We start from the raw sequence: 26,115 nt of genomic DNA on the forward strand, positions 1-26,115 counted from the left end.
AGTGAGGAATGTGTAGGAGGTATACTTTCTCCCCTATCCCCAGGGATATATATATATATATATATATATATATATATATATATATATATTAGTATAGTATTCCTGGTAAATTATATGGGAGGGTATTGATTGAGAGGGTGAAGGCATGTACAGAGCATCAGATCGGGGAAGAGCAGTGCGGTTTCAGAAGTGGTAGAGGATGTGTGGACCAGGTGTTTGCTTTGAAGAATGTATGTGAGAAATACTTAGAAAAGCAAATGGATTTGTATGTAGCATTTATGGATCTGGAGAAGGCATATGATAGAGTTGATAGAGATGCTCTGTGGAAGGTATTAAGAATATATGGTGTGGGAGGCAAGTTGTTAGAAGCAGTGAAAAGTTTTTATCGAGGATGTAAGGCATGTGTACGTGTAGGAAGAGAGGAAAGTGATTGGTTCTCAGTGAATGTAGGTTTGCGGCAGGGGTGTGTGATGTCTCCATGGTTGTTTAATTTGTTTATGGATGGGGTTGTAAGGGAGGTAAATGCAAGAGTCCTGGAAAGAGGGGCAAGTATGAAGTCTGTTGGGGATGAGAGAGCTTGGGAAGTGAGTCAGTTGTTGTTCGCTGATGATACAGCGCTGGTGGCTGATTCATGTGAGAAACTGCAGAAGCTGGTGACTGAGTTTGGTAAAGTGTGTGGAAGAAGAAAGTTGAGAGTAAATGTGAATAAGAGCAAGGTTATTAGGTACAGTAGGGGTGAGGGTCAAGTCAATTGGGAGGTGAGTTTGAATGGAGAAAAACTGGAGGAAGTGAAGTGTTTTAGATATCTGGGAGTGGATCTGTCAGCGGATGGAACCATGGAAGCGGAAGTGGATCATAGGGTGGGGGAGGGGGCGAAAATTTTGGGAGCCTTGAAAAATGTGTGGAAGTCGAGAACATTATCTCGGAAAGCAAAAATGGGTATGTTTGAGGGAATAGTGGTTCCAACAATGTTGTATGGTTGCGAGGCGTGGGCTATGGATAGAGATGTGCGCAGGAGGATGGATGTGCTGGAAATGAGATGTTTGAGGACAATGTGTGGTGTGAGGTGGTTTGATCGAGTAAGTAACGTAAGGGTAAGAGAGATGTGTGGAAATAAAAAGAGCGTAGTTGAGAGAGCAGAAGAGGGTGTTTTGAAATGGTTTGGGCACATGGAGAGAATGAGTGAGGAGAGATTGACCAAGAGGATATATGTGTCGGAGGTGGAGGGAACGAGGAGAAGAGGGAGACCAAATTGGAGGTGGAAAGATGGAGTGAAAAGGATTTTGTGTGATCGGGGCCTGAACATGCAGGAGGGTGAAAGGAGGGCAAGAAATAGAGTGAATTGGAGTCATGTGGTATACAGGGGTTGACGTGCTGTCAGTGGATTGAAGCAAGGCATGTGAAGCGTCTGGGGTAAACCATGGAAGGCTGTGTAGGTATGTATATTTGCGTGTGTGGACGTGTGTATGTACATGTGTATGGGGGGGGGGTTGGGCCATTTCTTTCGTCTGTTTCCTTGCGCTACCTCGCAAACGCGGGAGACAGCGACAAAGTATAAAAAAAAAAAAAAAAAAATATATATATATATATATATATATATATATATATATATATAGGGAGAATAAAAAGATGTTCTGGAAGGAGGTAAATAGGGTGCGTAAGACAAGGGAGCAAATGGGAACTTCAGTGAAGGGCGTAAATGGGGAGGTGATAACAAGTAGCGGTGATGTGAGAAGGAGATGGAATGAGTATTTTGAAGGTTTGTTGAATGTGTCTGATGACAGAGTGGCAGATATAGGGTGTTTTGGTCGAGGTGGTGTGCAAAGTGAGAGGGTTAGGGAAAATGATTTGGTAAACAGAGAAGAGGTAGTAAAAGCTTTGCGGAAGATGAAAGCCGGCAAGGCAGCAGGTTTGGATGGTATTGCAGTGGAATTTATTAAAAAAGGGGGTGACTGTATTGTTGACTGGTTGGTAAGGTTATTTAATGTATGTATGACTCATGGTGAGGTGCCTGAGGATTGGCGAAATGCGTGCATAGTGCCATTGTACAAAGGCAAAGGGGATAAGAGTGAGTGCTCAAATTACAGAGGTATAAGTTTGTTGAGTATTCCTGGTAAATTATATGGGAGGGTATTGATTGAGAGGGTGAAGGCATGTACAGAGCATCAGATTGGGGAAGAGCAGTGTGGTTTCAGAAGTGGTAGAGGATGTGTGGATCAGGTGTTTGCTTTGAAGAATGTATGTGAGAAATACTTAGAAAAGCAAATGGATTTGTATGTAGCATTTATGGATCTGGAGAAGGCATATGATAGAGTTGATAGAGATGCTCTGTGGAAGGTATTAAGAATATATGGTGTGGGAGGCAAGTTGTTAGAAGCAGTGAAAAGTTTTTATCGAGGATGTAAGGCATGTGTACGTGTAGGAAGAGAGGAAAGTGATTGGTTCTCAGTGAATGTAGGTTTGCGGCAGGGGTGTGTGATGTCTCCATGGTTGTTTAATTTGTTTATGGATGGGGTTGTTAGGGAGGTAAATGCAAGAGTCCTGGAAAGAGGGGCAAGTATGAAGTCTGTTGGGGATGAGAGAGCTTGGGAAGTGAGTCAGTTGTTGTTCGCTGATGATACAGCGCTGGTGGCTGATTCATGTGAGAAACTGCAGAAGCTGGTGACTGAGTTTGGTAAAGTGTGTGGAAGAAGAAAGTTAAGAGTAAATGTGAATAAGAGCAAGGTTATTAGGTACAGTAGGGGTGAGGGTCAAGTCAATTGGGAGGTGAGTTTGAATGGAGAAAAACTGGAGGAAGTGAAGTGTTTTAGATATCTGGGAGTGGATCTGTCAGCGGATGGAACCATGGAAGCGGAAGTGGATCATAGGGTGGGGGAGGGGGCGAAAATTTTGGGAGCCTTGAAAAATGTGTGGAAGTCGAGAACATTATCTCGGAAAGCAAAAATGGGTATGTTTGAAGGAATAGTGGTACCAACAATGTTGTATGGTTGCGAGGCGTGGGCTATGGATAGAGATGTGCGCAGGAGGATGGATGTGCTGGAAATGAGATGTTTGAGGAAAATGTGTGGTGTGAGGTGGTTTGATCGAGTAAGTAACGTAAGGGTAAGAGAGATGTGTGGAAATAAAAAGAGCGTGGTTGAGAGAGCAGAAGAGGGTGTTTTGAAATGGTTTGGGCACATGGAGAGAATGAGTGAGGAAAGATTGACCAAGAGGATATATGTGTCGGAGGTGGAGGGAACGAGGAGAAGAGGGAGACCAAATTGGAGGTGGAAAGATGGAGTGAAAAAGATTTTGTGTGATCGGGGCCTGAACATGCAGGAGGGTGAAAGGAGGGCAAGGAATAGAGTGAATTGGAGCGATGTGGTATACAGGGGTTGACGTGCTGTCAGTGGATTGAATCAAGGCATGTGAAGCGTCTGGGGTAAACCATGGAAAGCTGTGTAGGTATGTATATTTGCGTGTGTGGACGTGTGTATGTACATGTGTATGGGGGGGGGGGTTGGGCCATTTCTTTCGTCTGTTTCCTTGCGCTACCTCGCAAACGCGGGAGACAGCGACAAAGTATAAAAAAAAAAAAAAAAAAAATATATATATAGTAGTTTTGATGCACGAGACCGGGTTATAGTGGTGGGTGATTTGAATGCAAAGGTAAGTAATGTGGCAGTTGAGGGAATAATTGGTATACATGGAGTGTTCAGTGTTGTAAATGGAAATGGTGAAGAGCTTGGAGATTTATGTGCCGAAAAAGGACTGGTGATTGGGAATACCTGGTTTAAAAAGCGAGATATACATAAGTATACGTATGTAAGTAGGAGAGATGGCCAGAGAGTGTTATTGGATTACGTGTTGATTGACAGGCGCACGAAAGAGAGACTTTTGGATGTTGATGTGCTGAGAGGTGCAACTGGAGGGATGTCTGATCATTATCTTGTGGAGGCTAAGGTGAAGATTTGTATCGGTTTTCAGAAAAGAAGAGTGAATGTTAGGGTGAAGAGGGTGGTGAGAGTAAGTGAGCTTGGGAAGGAGACTTGTGTGAGGAAATACCAGGAGAGACAGTACAGAATGGAAAAAGGTGAGAACAATGGAAGTAAGGGGAGTGGGGGAGGAATGGAATGTATTTAGGGAATCACTGATGGAGTACGCAAAAGATGCTTGTGGCATGAGAAGCGTGGGAAGTGGGTTGATTAGAAAGGGTAGTGAGTGGTGGGATGAAGAAGTAAGATTATTAGTGAAAGAGAAGAGAAAGGCATTTGGACGATTTTTGCAGGGAAAAAATGCAATTGAGTGGGAGATGTATAAAAGAAAGAGACAGGAGATCAAGAGAAAGGTGCAAAAGGTGAAAAAGAGGGCAATTGAGAGTTGGGGTGAGAGAGTATCATTAAATTTTAGGGAGAATAAAAAGATGTTGTAGAAGGAGGTAAATAAAGTGCGTAAGACAAGGGAGCAAATGGGAACTTCAGTGAAGGGTGCTAATGGGGAGGTGATAACAAGTAGTGGTGATGTGAGAAGGAGATGGAGTGAGTGTTTTGAAGGTATGTTGAATGTGTTTGATGTTAGAGTGGCAGATATAGGGTGTTTTGGTCGAGGTGTGCAAAGTGAGAGGGTTAGGGAAAATGATTTGGTAAACAGAGAAGAGGTAGTAAAAGCTTTGCGGAAGATGAAAGCCGGCAAGGCAGCAGGTTTGGATGGTATTGCAGTGGAATCTATTAAAAAAGGGGGTGACTGTATTGTTGACTGATTGGTAAGGTTATTTAATGTATGTATGACTCATGGTGAGGTGCCTGAGGATTGGCGGAATGCGTGCATAGTGCCATTGTACAAAGGCAAAGGGGATAAGAGTGAGTGCTCAAATTACACAGGTATAAGTTTGTTGAGTATTCCTGGTAAATTATATGGGAGGGTATTGATTGAGAGGGTGAAGGCATGTACAGAGCATCAGATTGGGGAAGAGCAGTGTGGTTTCAGAAGTGGTAAAGGATGTGTGGATCAGGTGTTTGCTTTGAAGAATGTATGTGAGAAATACTTAGAAAAGCAAATGGATTTGTATGTAGCATTTATGGATCTGGAGAAGGCATATGATAGAGTTGATAGAGATGCTCTTTGGAAGGTATTAAGAATATATGGTGTGGGAGGCAAGTTGATAGAAGCAGTGGAAAGTTTTTATCGAGGATGTAAGGCAGGTGTAGGTGTAGGAAGAGAGGAAAGTGATTGGTTCTCAGTGAATGTAGGTTTGCGGCAGGGGTGTGTGATGTCTCCATGGTTGTTTAATTTGTTTATGGATGGGGTTGTTAGGGAGGTGAATGCAAGAGTTTTGGAAAGAGGGGGAAGTATGCAGTCTGTTGTGGATGAGAGAGCTTGGGAAGTGAGTCAGTTGTTGTTCACTGATGATACAGCGCTGGTGGCTGATTCATGTAAGAAACTGCAGAAGCTGGTGACTGAGTTTGATAAAGTGTGTGAAAGAAGAAAGTTAAGAGTAAATGTGAATAAGAGCAAGGTTATTAGGTACAGTAGGGTTGAGGGTCAAGTCAATTGGGAGGTAAGTTTGAATGGAGAAAAACTGGAGGAAGTAAAGTGTTTTAGATATCTGGGAGTGGATCTGGCAGCGGATGGAACCATGGAAGCGGAAGTGAATCATAGGGTGGGGGAGGGGGCGAAAATCCTGGGAGCCTTGAAGAATGTTTGGAAGTCGAGAACATTATCTCGGAAAGCAAAAATGGGTATGTTTGAAGGAATAGTGGTTCCAACAATGTTGTATGGTTGTGAGGCGTGTTCTATGGATAGAGTTGTGCACAGGAGGGTAGATGTGCTGGAAATGAGATGTTTGAGGACAATGTGTGGTGTGAGGTGGTTTGATCGAGTAAGTAATGTAAGGGTAAGAGAGATGTGTGGAAATAAAAAGAGTGTGGTTGAGAGAGCAGAAGAGGGTGGTTTGAAATGGTTGGGCACATGGAGAGAATGAGTGAGGAAAGATTGAGCAAGAGGATATATGTGTCGGAGGTGGAGGGAACGAGGAGAAGTGGGAGACCAAATTGGAGGTGGAAAGATGGAGTGAAACAGATTTTGAGTGATCGGGGCCTGAACATGCAGGAGGGTGAAAGGCGGGCAAGGAATAGAGTGAATTGGATCGATGTGGTATACCAGGGTTGACGTGCTGTCAGTGGATTGAATCAGGGCATGTGAAGCGTCTGGGGTAAACCATGGAAAGTTGTGTGGGGCCTGGATGTGGAAAGGGAGCTGTGATTTCGGGCATTAATGCATGACAGCTAGAGACTGAGTGTGAACGAATGGGGCCTTTGTTGTCTTTTCCTAGCACTACCTCGCACACATGAGGGGGGAGGGGGATGGTATTCTATGTGTGGCGAGATGGCGATGGGAATGAATAAAGGCAGACAGTGTGAATTGTGTGCATGGGTATATATGTATGTGTCTGTGTGTGTATATATATGTGTACATTGAGATGTATGGGTATGTATATTTGCGTGTGTGGACGTGTATGTATATACATGTGTCTGGGGGTGGGTTGGGCCATTTCTTTCATCTGTTTCTTGTGCTACCTCGCAAACGCGGGAGACAGCGACAAAGCAAAATAAAAATAAAATAAATAATATATATATATATATATATATATATATATATATATATATATATATATATATATATATATATATATATATATCTTTTCTTTTTTTCTTTCAAACTATTCGCCATTTCCCGCATTAGCGAGGTAGCGTTAAGAACAGAGGACTGGGCCCTTGAGGGAATACCCTCACCTGGCCCAATTCTCTGTTCCTTCTTTTGGAAAATTAAAAAAAAAAAAAAAAAAAACCGAGAGGGGAGGATTTCCAGCCCCCCGCTCCCTCCCCTTTTAGTCGCCTTCTACGACACGCAGGGAATATGTGGGAAGTATTCTTAATCCCCTATCCCCAGGGATATATATATATATATATATATATATATATATATATATATATATATATATATATATATATATATATTATTTTTTATTTTGCTTTGTCGCTGTCTTCCGCACTAGTGAGGTAGCGCAAGGAAACAGACAAAAGAATGGCCCAACCCGCCCACATACACATGTATATACATACACGTCCACACACGCAAATATACATACCTACACATCTCAATGTACACATATATATACACACACAGACATATAGATGTATACACATGTACATAATTCATACTGTCTGCCTTTATTTGTTCCCATCGCCACCTCGCCACACATGGAATAACAACCCCCTCCCCCCTCTTGTGTGCGAGGTAGCGCTAGGAAAAGACACCAAAGGCCACGTTTGTTCACAGAGTCTATCTGTCATGTGTAATGCACCGAAACCACAGCTCCCTTTCCACATCGAGGCCCCACAAAATTTTCCATGGTTTATCCCAGACGCTTCACATTCCCTGGTTCAATCCATTGACAGCACGTTGACCCTGGTATACCACATCGTTCCAATTCACTGTATTCCTTGCACACCTTTCAACCTCCTGCATGTTCAGGCCCCGATTGCTCAAAATCTTTTTCACTCCATCCTTCCACCTCCAACTTGGTCTCCCACTTCTCATCCCCTCCACCTCTGACACATATATCCTCTTTGTCAATCTTTCCTCTTTCATTCTCTCCATGTGACCAAACCATTTCAATGCACCCTCTTCTGCTCTCTCAACCACACTCTTTTTATTACCACACATCTCTCTTACCCTTCCATTACTTACTTGATCAAACCACCTCACACCACATATTTCCTCAAACATCTCATTTCCAACACATCCTTCCTCCTCCGCACAACCCTATCTATAGCCCATGCCTTGCAACCATATAACATTGTTGGAACCACTATTACTTCAAACATACCCATTTTTGCTCAGCTAGATAACATTCTGGCCTTCCACACATTCTTCAGTGCTCCCTGAACCTTTGCCACCTCCCTCACCATGTGACTCACTTCCACTTCCATGGTTCCATCAGCTACCAAATCCACTCCCAGATATCTAAAACACTTCACTTCCTCCATTTTTTCTCCATTCAAACTTACCTCCCAATTGACTTGTCCCTCAACCCTACTGAACCTAATAACCTTGCTCTTATTCACATTTTCTCTCAGCTTTTTTCTTTCACGCACTTTACCAAACTCAGTCACCAGCTTCTGCAGTTTCTTACATGAATCAGCCACCAGCACTGTATCATCAGCGAACAACAACTGACTCACTTCCTAATTTGCTTGTCCCTCATCCCTACTGGTCCTAATTACCTTGCTCTTATTCACATTTACTCTCAGCTTTCTTCTTTCACACACTTTACCAAACTCAGTCATCAACTTCTGCAGTTTCTCACCCGAATTGTTACTATTATTTTTACCCAGGGGTCTCTTTCTAAGAAAGAGACCTGGTGCTGCCCAGGACCTCTTCCTAAAGGTTCTTTCTTTCCAAGGCTGCACTGCTTCCAGCAGGAGGGAAAATTCAGCTCCTTTGGAGTGGGAAGCTCTTCAGCGAGACTGTATGCACAGTGATATCTTTGGCAGAGGTGATCTTTCACTCATGGTGCAACCCCAAGCAAGCAAAGCTTTGTACTATTTAGGTACATAATTCCTGCTCAGGCATCCCTTACATCTTTATGAGGTTTTTGCAATGCTCACAAATCTGGCCATATCCGCTGTTTGGGAACTATAAGTCATAAAGTGTAGTGCCATTGTTTTTGTGTTGTATGTGCAGAGAGTGCAGTTAAGTTGGAAGTACTTGGTGTCTTTATTTAAGTAGTTGCATTGTGGTTATTAAAGTTTTGGGATTTGTTGAAATGGTGTTCATAGTGTTGTAGGGATAGATGGTGCACATAGCATAGACCGGAAAATGTGACCCATGTTTGTCTGGGAAGTGTTGTTACTAATGGGTGTATGTCTGTTAGGATGCAGTTTAAAACTAAGTTGTGAGTGTGGCTGTATAGTGCTTGATTGGTTATTTCAGTGCATATGTTTTGTTAGTGCTATATTTGTTGAGGATTGGGGATCTGTGAGTAGTAGTTACTGAAGCATGAGGCATAGGTAAGCTTTTTATTTCTGCTTTGGCATTGGTAATTATGAAATGGTTTGAGGCAGAGGGATTTAGCATGTTGCATGGAATTGAATGCTAAGTATGTTGAGGTGGAAAGGTTTTGGGAGGGTCTTAGTTTCTCTGTATAAGTTTTGAATGTTTGTGTTTGTACGCAGCCCATGATTGGTTGAAGTGTTCTATTTTATGTAGTTTGTAGCTTTCTTGTATTTGCTTTGAGAGGGTGGAAGGCCAGGTAGGTATGAGGTAGTCTAGAGAGAAGTAGATGAATTGGTTATAAAGGATATTAAGGGATTCTTTTTCTTTTCCAAATCTGGTGCCAGTTAGTGTTCCAAGGGTATTTAGTGTGTGTGTTGCTTGTGTATTGATGTTGTTGGTTGGGTAAAGTGAATGTTGTGTGTTTCGTATTTGATGCCCAGAATGATAGATGTTTTGTGGGGGTGATTATCCAGTGGAGTTGACTGAAGGATATGAGCTGATTCTTGTCTGTTTGGAGTTGAAAGAGTGATTGAAGACATCTGTGGAGTTGCAGCAGACATTGTGTTCTGGTTGAGCAATTGTTCCAATTGTGTAATGGGAATGTTGCAAGTTTGTTGGTGTTACATTGGTGTCAGAGTGTTGTAATGTGATTGTGTGGTCTTGTGCATATAAAAGTACCTTTCTGTTGTGGTTTGCTTGAGGAAATGGAAGGTCATATAGGACTCTTCCTATATGACCTTCCATTTCCTCAAGCAAACCACAACACATAGGTACTTTTATATGCACAAGACCACACAATCACATTACAACACTCTGACACCATGTAACACCAACAAACTTCTTACTCCAGATTGAAGTAAGAAGCTTGTATTGTATGAATTTGATGTGTTACATAACAAAATTATTGATGAGGGTTAGAGTAAGAACTGTTCCTTGGTGAACTCCATAGTAAAGTTTAAGTGTTTTAGAAGTGAAACCATAGTGAGTAACTGTGGCATGGCAGCTGGCTATGAAATTGGCGTGCCATTTTTTTCATCATTGTTGTGGAGGGTGCTTTCCAGTATTTTTTATGTGAGAATGTGTTGGGACTGTGTTAAACACTTAGTTGATGTCTGCTGTCAATAGTATTTTGCAGGAGAGGCTTTAGTTAGTTGAGTCCTTAAGGATATGGTATGTGAGATCTGTATGTAACTTGATGGTGGTGTTTATGTCTGAAGTCTGTTGTGTGGATGAGAGTGGGCTGATTTGTTCGATTCTGTTGTGGTTCAGTTTTTCACAGAGGTTTGATACTGGTGATAAGCTTGATATTGGGCAGTAGGAAGTGGGGAGTTGGGTGGTTTAGAGGGATTTAGGATTGCTATTATGTTGGAAGGTTTCCAGGTGTTAGGAATTTTGTTGTGTAAGTTCTTGGACTGCAACTGGGCTAAAGCATTTTATGTTAAAAGTTTGATATGTTGTCTTGGTCTTTAGTATGAGAGTTCTTTAAAAGTTTTAGTTATTGCTTATAACAGTGGGACTAATACAAGAATGAGTGGCAGTTGTCTTTGGATGGATTTTGTGTGGGATTTTTATAACTTTGATATTTGGGTTGTGTATCTCGTCAGTACTTGTGTTCTTAAGGAGAAGGGATTACATTAGAAAGCATGGATCTTTAACATCTGCCAGAGTTTGTTGCTTTGGGATCTGTGGTTCATTTTGTTGAGGAAAGAGTTCCAGTTTTCAGTTTCTGTCAGTGTGTAGGTTAATGATGGAGTTATGCAGAGCCTGGACTTGTTCTCTGATTTCTTTGGAGTTATGTAGAGTCTGGATTTGTTCTCTGATTTCTGTTGATTGTTAGTGATTGTATCTGAACTGGTCTCTTTGCTTTATGAGGTGTGCAATATGGGAGGAAGTGTTTGGGTTGTACTTCTTTCTGTATCCTTGTGGTATGTTTGTTTTGATGGTTCGGTTAGAGATGATGAAGTATGAGACTGCATGATCTAGGGATGAGATATCAGCTGTATTGAAGTTTTGGAGCTTTGTTTCCTTGATCTGTGTGAATGCTGGCTAGACTGCTTTCCTGTAGTTTCTGTAAATCTTTTTAGTGGTTGTGTAGGTTGTTTGGGGTAGATGAAGTGTTTTCAGGATGAGCAAGTGGTCATCCATTTGAGTAACCAAAATCACTTAGACCCAGTGTATTATAGACATTTGAACCTTGGTGTAACACTTTAAGGATATAAATTTTGACCTGTCATGACTGTTTAGAGCCACTGCATACCCAGTGACTCTCTGCCTCATGGTTCACTTTCATATATCTCAACTCTGCTTAGAAATTTTGTCTTATCTGAATACCATATTCTGAATCAGTCCTTTTAGTCTTATAATATCTACAGATATGATATTTGGCTCTTATTATTTTAATCGCACAAGATCTTTGTTCACACTGTATCATAGAACAGGGCACTTGATGGGAGCATGCACTGATTCTAGCTGTCATGGTTTTCTCTGGGTAACTGAGCCTTGTGATATTTCTTGGAACTAGTATTGTAGGTAACACATGGCATCTGTACAAGGCTTCAGTAAGTAAAGGAGCAGTTGGTTCTTTTGAATGTAAATGGAAAAACTCAGAACATTCAGGATAGCATACATACTTTGGACTCTACTTAAAGTTGATATAAAATACTGTTCACTAATGAAAACCTCCTTTAACCCTTCAGTGCACAGTTTATTTAGTTATTCATTTTCTTTTTTCTTTTTTTTTTTTTTTTTGCTTCCCTCAGTGCCTAAAAACAGCATTTTTTTTCTATTTATGAAGAGATGCTTAGAAAGTATGGAACCATTATGTTTTTCTTATCAGTTAAGAAATAACGATTCCTAGTTTAGGAAAATACACATTATTCACTAGATTGGCCAATTTTAAGTATGCAAAGTGATTCATAACTTATTTATTTATCTGATTATGTGCTTATAGAATTCTCAGAACCATTTTTTTATCTTTATGAATCATGAGTTTAACAGACCTTGTTTAAGAAAACCTATCATTTACCTGATTGGTCAGTCCTAAGTATGGGTACCAAAGCTATTAGCTTGGTCACTAGCAAGTCACTGGGACTCCAGGCAACCTTCAGTATTGCACCCTTAGAACAGGTTGCCGTCTGAGGCCAGCCAACAGAGCCTACAATATTGGTAAGCAGAGTCCATCTTGTGGTGGGAATTTAAATGTAAAGTGACATTCATGGCACTGTGCTGTGTAACAGTAGATTGACATCCATGACACCAAAAGGGTAAATATCTCCATTTATTTTAGCTTCCTCTTTCAATAGGTCAAAGATCCCTTTTCTTACCCTATAAAAGTATAATCGCATTTGGGATGTTTGACTTTCTGTTTAGAAACATTTCAACTAATGAAGCCTCTTCTCTGAACAGTACTTAAGGCTGTGTCATTGAACTGATATTACCATTAATAATGAAGATATAATGACTAACTCCTGATTGAAGTAAGAAGCTTGTATTGTATGAATTTGATGTGTTACATAACAAAATTATTGAATGTTATATGTTGCAGCGGATTAAGCAAAACAAAAACCATTAGAGCCACCCCAGATTCTCATCCTTAGATCAAGTATTTTACTTTAAAGCTGAAATTTTTAAAAAAAAGAATTTCAGTTAGTGCAGCCAGACTTTGTACTTTTATGTTGCAAGTGTTGTGGAGTCAACTCTGTAACATAGGAAATTGTCTAAATAGAACAAGAAATGTTTTGGCTTTTATGCATGAATGGTGCTTCCTCAATTATAGCCAATATAGCTATAGCCCATATGATTTGAAGTTTCAGTTTTTAATATTAAAAGAAGTAATATTTTTCCTGTGGCTCCATCTTGCTTTAGTTTTGATTTCCATACAATTTTAAGAAAGAGATTGTGGTAAGTAATTTTTCCATAGTTTGTATCATGTTGAGTGCAGGTTGAAGTGCATGATTTTCATTCATGAACATTTCTACTCATGTTGTTTCAGGTATGTCTCAAAGAATCTCTGTTCCATGAGAATCCATATCCCTTGATCAGTATCCATATAATTGAAGTTCCCATAATGGTACTCTACCATCCTGGAGAAGTGTATGTTTACTGCTTCACGCACCATTCTGCTTGTTCCCTTACTGTTATCTTCACATATTATTTCTGGTATTTTAAAATTCTTAGAAGGATTGTACATAATTGACACCCTATGTACCTCTTTCTTGTAGTTATTCTTCTCATTATTCATTGTTTGAATGAGCCATCTACCAGTATTTCCTGAAACTTAAAGCTGTATCTTATTAGAATGGCCAACTCTCCTCTTGCATTGTTATCTTTTTCCTTTCTTGCTGTCATGTATCCCTCTGAACAGAACAGGTGAGATCTGAGCACTTTAGTAATTCATATTTCCAAAACTCCAACAGTTGGAGGTGCATTTTCCTAGATTGAGTCCTTGAAATCCAGCTCATTACCATTTGCAAGTCCATCTGCATTTGAATGCATTACTTTTGATATGACAAAGTCACTGAATATTTCTGACCACCCTGCACGAGTACCATAGCTGTTCTGTTCTCTCACCTCATTTGCCTTTTTTTCCAACAGTATTCTTTACTTTTCCATCTTCCCATGGTCAGTCTTTTATGATAAATACCCTAATGAATTCCACCTTGATTTTAAATTTCTTAGCATGTCTAAGTACCTCCAGGCTGAATGTAACCATAACATGTCTTGATTATATCTACCAATTCTTCTCTTTCTTGTATTACAGAATCTGTGTGTGGCATTTCTATCACCTCTGATACTCGTGTAATCAGCTTACTTTTCTCTCATCATTCTATTCTCTTTTTGGGGGTCTATGATCTTCCAGTCCAAATATAATCTGTGGTTTACAAGTATTAACTGTATTAACCACCCACATTACTAATCTTTCTGATTTTAGTACCACCCACTTTTAGGCTGTCTTGTGGTGTAGATTTGTCAATATCTCTACCTTCGACTGTCTCTAAAATCCCTATATCTTGCTAACAAGCATTGATTCCGTATGTTCTGCATTTTTCTAAACTTGTCATGCACTGGACCATGAATTTTCCCAGCATTTCCCCAACAGTTCATATTATTCTGTATGCAGAATTGCCCAATTTCTAGTTTATCTCTTTTTCAGTGTCCCTTAGTCTCTGCCCCTCTATTTGTCTTCATGCTCTGAGTTTGTTGATCAGCTACAGAAATTACTTATGTTCCCCATCCTTGTCCAGTACTTTCTGTGCTCTTTGTTATGAGCATATCCTCTTTTTAAGTATCCTCTTTGAAATCTGAAAGAGACCACAAAAGCCATTTTTGCTTTGCTTTTAAGTCATTTTACCTTTCATGTAGTTCTTTAGCTTTTGAATTCCATTGACTGATATCAATCAATGTTCGTGCCTATTGACTACATTCTTTAATACATAGAATTCCTCTTTCATCTGATGACCCCCATCATGTTCTTTTCTTTGTTTTCTCAGTTTCTTTAATTCCTTCTCCAGCTGTGATAATTTTTGATCGTGTTTGTCAGTGTATGCAATGTCCTAATCATGATTACTTACTCATAAGGTCTCATCAATTGAACATTTTCTGTTACACAACTTTTTAAATTTCTGTATGCTGCCTGCATAACTATGCCTACAGTCATTTTATTCCATTCATCCACCACTCTTATACTACTCATAGGTAGAAAAGTACTTTCTCATGTGTTTAACAAGATACTCAATCAGTTTCATGGGTTGAATTTTTTTCTCAGACAGCATGGGCAATTGAGTGCTCTAATCAAGGCCATCTCATTAATGCTCTTTTATTTATATTTATTTGTTAAACTTGATCTCCATTTCCCGTGTCAGCGAGGTAGTGCCAGGAAATAGATAAAGAATGGATCATCCACCCATATACACATATATATACATAAACACCCACACACATGCATATGCATACATATACATATCAATATATACACATATACATACACATACACAGACATATACATATATACACATGTACATATTCATACTTGCTTGCCTTCATCCATTTCTGTCGTTACCCCGTTGAACAGGAAACAGCATTTCTACCCCCTCCTTCAGCAAGGTAGCTCCTGGAAAACAGACAAAAAAAAGGCCCCATTTGTTCACACTCAGTCTTTAGCTCTCATGTGTAATGCATCGAAACCATAGCTCCCCATTGACATCCAGGCCCCACAGACCTTTTCTTGGTTTACTCCAGAAGTTTCACATGCCCTGGTTCAGTCCATTGATAGGGTTGTACAGAGGGTGGATGTGTTGGAAATGAAATGTTTGAGGACAATATGTGCTGTGAGGTGGTTTGGTCGAGTAAGTAATGAAAGGGTAAGAGATATGTGTGGAAATAAAAAGAGTTTGGTTGAGAGAGCAGAAGAGGGTGTGTTGAAATTGTTTAGACTTATGGAGAGAATGAGTGAATTTAATTTGTCAAAGAGGATATATATGTCAGAGGTGGAGGGAACAAGGAGAAGCGGGAGGCCAAATTGGAAGTGGAAGGGCAGAGTGAATAAGATTATAAGTGATCAGGGCCTAAACATACAGGAGGGTGAGAGGCATGCATGGAATAAAGTGAATTGGAACAGTGTAGTATACTGGGGTCGACGCGCTGTCAGCAGACTGAACCAGGGCATCTGAAACATCTGTGGTAAACCATGGAAAGGCCTATGGGGCCTGGTGTGTATCCTTCTTTTTAAATCAGGTATTCCCAATCACCAGTCTTTTTTCAGCACACAAATTCACAGGCTCTTCACCATTTCTACTCACAGCACTGAATATCCCATTTATACCCTCAACTGCCTCATTACTCAACATTTAGATAACCCATCACTAATACCTGGTCTTGTGCACCAAAGCTGCTGACATACTCACTCAGTTGCTTTCAAAACACTTGCCTCTCATGATCTTTCTTCTCGTGACCAGGTTCATAAACATCATTAATCACCCATCTCTTTCCATCTACTTTCAGTTTTACCTACATAATCTGAAATTTTACTTTCTTTCCCAGGGAAGGTCGGTCTGCAACAGGTGTGTGTGTGATGTACCCACGGTTGTTTGATTTGTTTATGGTTGGGGTGGTTAGGGTGGTAAATCAAGAATTTTGAAGAGAGATGTGCATATGCAGTCTGTTGAAGATGAAAGGGACTGGGAAGCGAGTCAGTTTTTGTTCGCCAATGATACAACTCTGGTTGCTGATTCGAGTTAGAAACTGCAAAAGTTGGTGACTTAGTTTGGGAAAGTGTGTGAATGGAGAAAGTTGAGAGAAAATGTGAATGAGAACAAGGTTATTAGGTTCAGTAGGGTTGAGGGGCAAGTAAATTGGGATGTAAGTTTGAATGGAGAAAAATTGGAGGAGGTGAAGTGTTTTAGATATCCGGGAGTGGACTTGGCAGTGAATGGAACCATGGAAGTAGAAGGAGGTCACAGGATGGGGGAGGGGGCAAAGGTTCTGGGAGCAATGAAGAATGTGTGGAAGGAGAGAACATTATCTCAGAGAACAAAAATGGGCATGTTTGAAGGAATAGTAGTTCCAACAGTATTTTATGATTATGAGGCATGGGCTATAGATAGGGTTATACTGGGAAGGGTGGATGTGTTGCAAATGAAATGTTTGAGGACAATATGTGGTGTGGTGAGGTGGTTTGATTGAGTAGGTAATGAAAGGGTAAGAGTGATGTGTGGAAATATAAAGTGTGGTGGAGAGAGCAGAAAAGGGTGTGTTGAAATTGAAATGTTTTGGGCATATGAAGAGAACGAGTGAGGAAAGATTGACAAAGAGGATATATGTGTTAGAAGTAGAGGGAATAAGAAGTGGGAGACCAAATTGGAGGTGGAAGGATGGAGTAAAAAAAAGTTTTGAGAGACAAAAAAGACCACATTTATTCACACTCAGTCTCCAGCTATCAGGTGTAATGCATCAAAACCACAGCTTCCTATCTACATCCAGGGCCCACAGACCTTTCCGTGGTTTACCCCAGACATTTTGCATGCCCTGGCTCAGTCAGCTGACAGTACGTCGACCCCAGTGTACCACATTGTTCCAATTCACTCTATTCCTTGCACGCCTTTCACCCTCCTGTATGTTCAGGCCCAATCATTCAAAATCTTTTTCACTCCATATCTCCTTCTCCAATTTGGTCTCCTGCTTCTCCTTGTTCCCTCCACCTCTGACATATATTCTCTTTGTCAATCTTTCCTCGCTCATTTTCTCCTTGTTTCCAAATCATTTCAACATACCCTCTTCTGCTTTCTCAACCACACTTTTTATTACCACACATCTTTCTTACCCTTTCATAACTTTCATTACTTACTTGATCATACCACCTCAGCTGCCCGTGCTGTCTCAGCTGACATTAAAAAAATAATCTTAAAATGCATTTACAACCTTCTGCAACTCCTCTTCACTCTCATCAAACAACACAGTATCACCCTTATACAGGCTTGCCATCAGCCACCATATGTCACTGCCATGCTCCTGTACCCCATGTCCCCTAGCTTTGCTTTCATTTCTCATATTACTTCCATCCATATAATTAAAAAGCCATGGTGACATCACATTGCCCTGCCTCACGCCCATATGTATCCGGTAACTTTTGCTCAACTCTCCATCCACTCTTATGATCCTTAGATTGGTAACTGTTTCTTTTATTCTTGTTTTGTTTTTTGAAATTTCCCTTAATATCTCCAAACATTTGTTCTCTTGTTGGCTTCTCTTTTAACTCTGCCTCTTGCCTCTTCCTTGTAGATCTTGTTATGACTGACTGGTCTTGGTACATTCCTTTATTTGAGTCCAAACCAGTTTAGTCCGATTTGAAAAAAATTTGACTTGGCTTTGTTAGTGTTCGTTTACAAATATGTCCTAGCTTTCCTGTGTAACTTCTATACTCAGGCAGTGTTAAAGGACTTAAACTGATGCTCCAAATTAATACTAATAACACTGATTGTGGTTGTAATTAATGTAATTACCTATTTGTATTGTACTTGGAGGGAGTTCTATTCTTGTGGGGCTCTTAGACTTGTATATGCTATTTTTTAAACATGTCTTGAGTCATCTAATTTCATTCATCCACTTCTGTTATACTACACAAGTTCTTCTCTACATTTTTTTTATTTTATTTCTCTGTAGTTTCTTATCATGTATCCCTACAACTCTCGTAGAACTGTCACTGTCTGTGACATCCTTGATGTGTTTAGAAAAGCTAAAGGTTGTGATCAGGTCACCATTCATGTATGTACACATTTATGTTTAACTTACCATACCATACCTCCCTTGGAGGACCCCCATGGGGGCTTCCCAAGTGTTCATTAAGCTTCCCACATATACAGGTTAAGAAGTGCAGTAATGTTGTATGTATTTTCATGGGATGAGTGGTAGACAGTTGAGGAATGGGTATTTGGTGTCTTTTAGTGTGGAATTTATACCTCAGGCATAAAGGGTGTTGTTATATGTTGAATTGATGCTTAGAACTTTGGAGATAAGTTTCGGTTGGTCCAGAGGTTATACAATTGTATTTCACCATAAGATGTTGGAACACCACACTCATTTTTTAAACAAAGTTTTGCCCTATTATCTTTGCTTGTCAACATATGGCATTATTGAAACTCCTACTGTTGATTACATCTGAAGCAACAGAGAACTTTATCCTGATGTCAAAACCCATAGCTTACATAAAAGTAAAAATGCACTTGATACCTCTGTGCTTCATAATTTTCAAACCAAAAAGGAAGTGCAATATATTGTGCATTTGTGTTTATGTTTCTGGGATAAGTGTCTTCAGTGTGGAAGTTGTATCTTGAACATAAGGGGTCTTGTGATATGTTGAACTGATGTTTAGAATTTGTAGATAAGTTTCAGTTGGTCCAGACACAAATGTTTTACATTAAGTGTTGGAACACCATATTTGATTATGAATGCATATTTGCTAGTAGCCTTTGATACTTTTTATACAAAATTTTGCTTCATTTATTTTCTATGTTGAAGGCTCCAGTCATGGACAAAAGTCCACATCAAGGCCAGGCCTTAATTGAAATATTGAGAGAATTATGAAAGTGAGAAAGAAAAGACGGGGAAGTATTTATGAATTTTTGAGAAAGTGAAAAGCCTGTTTTTTTAAATGGAATAGGTCATAGTTATTGGAAATGATGTGAGAAGGCAGAGTTCCAGAGCCTCGACATGTAGGGAAAGAAACCGGTATCAAAATGGCCCACCCTTGAGTTGCTGATGGCATGCCACGCAATGATCATGTCACATAATAGCTTGCTGAGTATTATGTGGTCTAGCCAATGGTGTGGGCACACAAGCAGTTCATTATTCAGCTCAAAGTCAGATTCCTGGAACAGGTTAAATGTTTCTTCACCATTTAAAGCCATTAGCTTGGTCTAATTCCACTATGAAACCTATTTGTGAGGTCAGGAGCAGCAGTTTAGAGATTTAGTAATAGAAGTTGACCAGTATCATGGTAATTTTGAAAAACTCATTCAGTATGATACAGGCAAGGTAGGAAGATGATTAATTGCTGGTTAATGAAGTTTTCATTGGGAAGTCTGTGTATGTATATTTTGCCAGATCCTTTATCCCTGACATATATCTGGTCATTATAACTGTTCACAAGGGCCTCAACTTACAACAAAGTTATGTCCCTAGACAACCTTTTGCAAGTTGAATCTGTTTTAGTTGAACCAATGAAACCTGTTAAAAAGGGGGGGGGTTACATTCCTTACAAAAAGTTCCCCCAATTTATCCCTTGTGGGTAGATTATTCTGAACTGGATTAACTTACCACTCTTATATGGTGCAATGTCCCACACTCTCTCTCAATGGAATTTAGATGATGTTTAATAAATGGGTGGATGAATTGTACTGAACTGAAGCAACTTACCACCCATATATAGTGCAGTGTTCCACAGTTTGTCCTGATGTAATTTAGAGATATTTAGTGAATACTTATTGAAAATGTTTTTGTATTAAAACACGTTGATGGGTTTGTAAGTGGTGCTGGGTTGGATTAAGCATTACTGGGAGGAATAGGAAAAGTCACTTGAGTTATTTACATCATTCCTTGAATTATATGATTCAGCATCTGTTGCCATGTCACAGGTAATGTAGACAATATTTAATAGGCATATCATTCCACAATAATAATATGATTTTTTTCATACATATTCGCCATTTTCCACATCATCAAGGAAAATGGATTTGAGCCTAAGAAGGAAAATTCTCACTTAGCTCCCTTCTCTATTCCTTCTTTTGGAAAAGTAAAAACTAGAGGGGAAGATATCCAGCCTCATGCTCTCTCCTCCCCTTTTAGTCTTCTTTCTCAACACATAGGGAAAATATATATATATATATATATATATATATATATATATATATATATATATATATATATATATATATATATAAATTTTTTTTTTTTTTTTTTTTGCTGTCTCCCGCTTTTGCGAGGTAGCGCAAGGAAACAGACGAAAGAAATGGCCCAACCCACCCCCATACACATGCCTTGATTCAATCCACTGACAGCACGTCAACCCCGGTATACCACATCGCTCCAATTCACTCTATTCTTTGCCCTCCTTTCACCCTCCTGCATGTTCAGGCCCCGATCACACAAAATCTTTTTCACTCCATCTTTCCACCTCCAATTTGGTCTCTCTCTTCTCCTCGTTCCCTCCACCTCCGACACATATATCCTCTTGGTCAATCTTTCCTCACTCATTCTCTCCATGTGACCAAACCATTTCAAAACACCCTCTTCTGCTCTCTCAACCATGCTCTTTTTATTTCCACACATCTCTCTTACCCTTACATTACTTACTCGATCAAACCACCTCACACCACACATTGTCCTCAAACATCTCATCTCCAGCACACCCACCCTCCTCCACACAACTTTATCCATAGCCCATGCCTCGCACCATATAACATTGTTGGAACCACTATTCCTTCAAACATACCCATATTTGCTTTCCCGAGATAATGTTCTCGACTTCCACACATTATTCAACACTCTCAGAACTTTCGCCCCCTCCTCCACCCTATGATTCACTTCCGCTTCCATGGTTCCATCCGCTGCCAAATCCAATCCCAGATATCTAAAACACTTCACTTCCTCCAGTTTTTCTCCATTCAAACTTACCTCCCAATTGACTTGACCCTCAACCCAACTGTACCTAATTACCTTGCTTTTATTCACATTTACTCTCAGTTTTCTTCTTTTACACACTTTACCAAACTCATTCACCAGCTTCTGCAGTTTCTCACATGAATCAGTCACCAGCGCTGTATCGTCAGCGAACAACAACTGACTCACTTCCCAAGCTCTCTCATCCACAACAGACTGCATACTTGCCCCTCTTTCCAATGCTCTTTTATTCACCTCCCTAAAAACCCCATCCATAAACAAATTAAACAACCATGGAGACATCACACACCCCTGCCGCAAAACTACTTTCACTGAGAACCAATCACTTTCCTCTCTTCCTACTCGTACACATGCCTTACATCCTCGATAAAAACTTTTCACTGCTTCTAACAGCTTGCTTCCCACACCACATATTCTTAATACCTTCCACAGAGCATCTCTATCAACTCTATCATATACCTTCTCCAGATCCATAAATGCTACATACAAATCCATTTGCTTTTCTAAGTATCTCTCACATACATCCTTCAAAGCAGACACCTGATCCACACATCCTCTACCACTTCTGAAACCACACTGCTCTTCCCCAATCTGATGCTCTGTACATGCCTTCACCCTCTCAATCAATACCCTCCCATATAATTTACCAGGAATACTCAGCAAACTTTTACCTCTGTAATTTGAGCACTCATTCTTATCCCTTTTGTCTTTGTACAATGGCACTATGCAAGCATTCTGCCAATCCTCAGGCACCTCACCATGAATCATACATACATTAAATAACCTTACCAACCAGTCAACAATATAGGCATCCCCTTTTTTAATAAATTCCGCTGCAATACCATCCAAACCCGCTGCCTTGCCGACTTTCATCTTACGCAAAGCTTTTACTACCTCTTCTCTGTTTACCAAATCATTTTCCCTAACCCTCTCACTTTGCACACCACCTCGACCAAAACACCCTATATCTGCCACTCTATCATCAAACACATTCAACAAACCTTCAAAATACTCACTCCATCTCATTCTCACATCACCACTACTTGTTATCACCTCCCCATTAGCCCCCTTCACTGAAGTTCCCATTTGCTCCCTTGTCTTACACACTTTATTTACCTCCTTCCAAAACATCTTTTTATTCTCCCTAAAATTTAATGATACTCTCTCACCCCAACTCTCATTTGCCCTCTTTTTCACCTCTTGCACCTTTCTCTTGACCTCCTGCCTCTTTCTTTTATACATCTCCCACTCATTTGTATTCTTTCCCTGCAAAAATCATCCAAATGCCTCTCTCTTCTCATTCACTAATAATCCCACTTCTTCACCCCACCACTCGCTACGCTTTCTAATCAACCCACCTCCCACGCTTCTCATGCCACAAGCATCTTATGCGCAAGCCATCACTGCTTCCCTAAATACATCCCATTCCTCCCCCACTCCCCTTACCTCCTTTGTTCTCACCTTTTTCCATTCTGTACTCAGTCTCTCCTGGTACTTCATCACACAAATCTCCTTCCCAAGCTCACTTACTCTCACCACTCTCTTCACCCCAACATTCTCTCTTCTTTTCTGAAAACCCCTAGAAATCTTCACCTTTGCCTCCACAAGATAATGATCAGACATCCCTCCAGCTGCACCTCTCAGCACATTAACATTCAAAAGTCTCTCTTTCGCACACCTATCAATTAAAACATAATCCAATAATGCTCTCTGGCCATCTCTCCTACTTACGTACGTATACTTATGTATATCTCGCTTTTTAAACCAGGTATTCCTAATCACCAGTCCTTTCTCAGCACACAAATCCACAAGTTCTTCACCATTTCCATTTACAACACTGAACACCCCATGTATACCAATTATTCCCTCAACTGCCACATTACTCACCTTTGCATTTAAATCACCCATCACTATAACCCAGTCTTGTGCATCACAACCACTAACACACTCATTCAGCTGCTCCCAAAACACTTGCCTCTCATGATCTTTCTTCTCATGCCCATGTGCATATGCACCAATAATCACCCATCTCTCTCCATCAACTTTCAGTTTTACCCATATCAATCTAGAATTTACTTTCTTACACTCTATCACATACTCCCACCACTCCTGTTTCAGGAGTAGTGCTACTCCTTCCCTTGCTCTTGTCCTCTTGTTTAACCCCTGACTTTACTCACAAGACATTCCCAAACCACTCTTCCCCTTTACCCTTGAGCTTTGTTTCACTCAGAGCCAAAACATCCAGGTTCCTTTCCTCAAACATACAACCTATCTCTCCTTTTTTCTCATCTTGGTTACATCCACGCACATTTAGACACCCCAGTCTGAGCCTTCGAGGAGGATGAGCACTCCCTGCGTGACTCCTTCTTCTGTTTCCCCTTTTAGAAAGTCAAAATACAAGGAGGGGAGGGTTTCTGGCCTCCCGCTCCCGTCCCCTTTAGTTGCCTTCTACGACACGTGAGGAATGCATGGAAGTATTCTTTCTCCTCTATTCCCAGGGGTAATACACAGTCATATACATATATATACACATGTACATATTCATACATGCTGCCTTCATCCATTCTTGCTGCCACCCCGCCACACATGAAATGCCCCAACAGGAATGGATGAAGGCAGCAAGTGTGAATATGTACATGTGTATATATGTATATGTATGTATACATTGAAATGTGTATGTGTGTGTGTGGGAGTTTATGTATATACATGTGTATTCGAGTGGGTTAGCTCATTCCTTGTCTGTTTCCTTGCTCTACCTTGCTAATGCGGGAGATGACGGTTAAGTATAATAAATAAATAGTTGATAAAAAAATTTGATATTGAGAGCTGGATGTAAAAGACTGGAGTGAGAACCAATGGGAGGGAGAAGGAGGGGGCTAAATTTGTCGATGCCATTCCCACCCCCTCCAAATCATCTGATTTAGCAAGTGTCTCAGCTGGAAAAGTTTTCAAAAACCCTAGGGAAGCATATCCAGTGTTAGCAGTGTTACATGCCTCATTCTTTCCTCATAAGTCTTATATTCATGGGAAAGACCCTTAATCCTCATAGATAACATCAGGGTATGTTCATAGTTGAGATCCACGTTATCAATGAGGTCATGAGCATTGTTTAAGTGGTATAACTGGCATGTTTTGGTGGGGGATATTTGTTCATCCCTCCCCTGGATTTTTTATATTTTTTGCCCTTACTGGAAGAATTCTTCTTTTGTATAAGTCCTCAGAATGTGACTCCAGCTCTTCATCCACATCTTTTTCTGCAATTTCTTCAAAACCAACACTACTAGTAAGGTTTATAAGTGTCTACTGGATCTAGGGCATTGTTTCATCCAGCCCAAAACTGGAGACACTATGCACACACGCAGACCATAGCTTACCCCAACACCATCCACTGTTATGGATTTGACATCCTCCTGGTATTCTTTGCCGTATTCAGAATGTTACTCTTTTCCATCACTCTAAGATCTAGGCTTAACCTCACCATCTGTACCTTTAGGAAGTTACTGGAAGATGTCAGTCATACCTTGATCCATGGGGTGAAGGAAGGATATGGTGTTTTTAGGGAGGAACCCCACCTTAACATATAGGTTGACATCAGTCAGGCATTGAGGATGGCCTGGCCATTTTCATGAATAAGTAATGCTCTGTGAGCTATAATTTTACTGGTACAGTAGTGCCCTACAGGAGTCAATAAACCAGTCATTAGAAAGTATCTGAGAGACCTAAGCCAAGAGTTAAATGCTAGATCATAGGTAATGCCAACTTTGTTTAGCTATTCATACTGTAGGGTTTTCAGAAGGAAATGCTAGCAAGGACTCAGTTTTAAAATCTCCCTAAGCATTCCCTCTCATTAGCAGTTAATTGATCTTGGCTGCCTTGAGCTCTGGAGCACCCATTTTTTTTCCTTGTTTATGAATGTTCTGACTGGCATTATTTTCCAAAACAACCCAGTCTCCTTTTCATTAAATATTTGTTGAGGTATGTAACTTCACTCCTCAATATAGTAATTTTCTTCAAATTTTGTGAGTTTCATTTTGCTGCCTTAGTATCAGCACAGCCAGCCTTACTGTGCATCTGGGTGTTATGGAAACCGTGATACTTTATGAACTTATCAAAACATCCCCTACTTGGAGGAAATTTCTCCTTTTGACTTTAGTCACCAAATTTGCTCTTTAGTTCATTAATCAGTGACTTACCTTCTCTTAAACATAGGTATAAACCTTTGGTACAGGTTCTGAATCCAATTACATAGCTCATTTTCCTACTGAGAGTAATACTTAATGAACTGCCACACAAAGAGCTTGACCTTCAATTACTTTGACTTTAGAGTGATATAGCTATTGCCATGAGTTTCTATCTAGAATCAAACATCAAGCACCTCCAGTTTAATCTCAGGAGTGATAATCTTGCATCCTATAACCCATTGAGCATTTTTAAGTTTTCTGGGAGGAATATTGAAATGACTACATTTCCTTTAGGTGCAAGAAATATGGGTAGATGGGAAGCAGTTACATACTGTTGAAGGGTGGGATGAGAATGTATTTTGCCATTTGATGGTATGTGAATAGAATACTGTATTATTTTGCAGTGACATCATAGAAATATAGATAATAGATGCACACATAATTTGAAGTATCCAGACATACTGTTAAAAGCAGATTGTTTTGCCTATTAAAACTGTAAAGATGACAAAGTGAGCAAGACCCATAGACTTGGCTATAGTATCAAACTTCCTAACAACTCTTATTTAACCTTAAGGCTTGATAGCCTTATGCCCTGTATTCTTTTGATTTTCTTTAACATTCCCTCTAGATATACTGAAATGTCTACGCCAGTGATTTTCAACCTTTTTCCACAGAAGGCACTGAAATCATCTATCATCTTTTGCAGCACACCTACCCCATATTTGTT

The 26,115-nt window shown here is 40.1% G+C and overlaps 1 protein-coding gene across 24 annotated transcripts in view; it reads left to right on the plus strand.

Moving 5' to 3' along the window:
- Window positions 1–26,115, plus strand: part of LOC139753727 (uncharacterized) — a 1,039,260-nt gene that overhangs the window by 819,442 nt on the left and 193,703 nt on the right. The window lies entirely within an intron of this gene.

The sequence above is a fragment of the Panulirus ornatus genome, chromosome 15, assembly GCF_036320965.1.
Source record: "Panulirus ornatus isolate Po-2019 chromosome 15, ASM3632096v1, whole genome shotgun sequence".
NCBI lineage: Eukaryota > Metazoa > Arthropoda > Malacostraca > Decapoda > Palinuridae > Panulirus > Panulirus ornatus.